The sequence below is a fragment of the Leuresthes tenuis genome, unplaced genomic scaffold (genome assembly GCF_036924035.1).
Source record: "Leuresthes tenuis unplaced genomic scaffold, fLeuTen1.0.hap1 SCAF_48, whole genome shotgun sequence".
Taxonomy (NCBI): domain Eukaryota; kingdom Metazoa; phylum Chordata; class Actinopteri; order Atheriniformes; family Atherinopsidae; genus Leuresthes; species Leuresthes tenuis.
The window spans coordinates 94,695-95,301 of NW_027325402.1; the positions used below are offsets into that span (position 1 = coordinate 94,695).

At 46.1% G+C, this 607-nt stretch overlaps 1 non-coding gene across 1 annotated transcript; it reads left to right on the forward strand.

Annotated features, from left to right (window-relative positions):
- Positions 1-191, forward strand: LOC140285607 (U2 spliceosomal RNA). Its single transcript, XR_011910617.1, has one exon. It is a non-coding gene; the product is annotated as a U2 spliceosomal RNA (small nuclear RNA).
- Positions 192-607: the final 416 nt, after the last annotated feature.

The window sequence follows — 607 nt, forward strand, 5'->3', positions numbered from 1 at the left end:
ATCGCTTCTCGGCCTTTTGGCTAAGATCAAGTGTAGTATCTGTTCTTATTAGTTTAATGTCTGATGTGTCCTCTATGCGAGGACTACATATTAAATGGATTTGTATCAATAGGAGTTGAAAAAGGAGCTTGCTCCGTTCACTCCAAGCATCGACCCGGTACTGTAGTGCCCCTGGGAACGGTGCGCTCTCCTCTGCTCTTGTGAAAAAGCAAACAGCGGTGCAGGATGGAAGTTTCAGGGAGCCCAAGATGAAACTTTCTTTTAGTCTGCTGAGAAAAGAGAGTGAATGCGAAGTAGACTTTAACACGGTTCTGGGAGCGAGCCGAGTGCGGGCTAACCAGGAGAATTGCTTGAAAGAAACGCGACACCGAATGAGCGGTCAGAACAAAGCCTCAATACGGTGTTCCTGTGGTGTTTTTATAAAATGCGGTGAAAAAAAAGGTGTGAATGCCCCATAGAAAACTAAAAGGGGGGGCGGAAGTGTTCGGCTGCAAGAAGGTGTGAATGTCCGACTATATTTGGTGAAAAGCAGGTGAAGCAAGGTCTGAATGCCCAACCTTACATTATCAAAAGCGAGATCAGAGGTTTTTGGCTGCAAGAAGGCCAT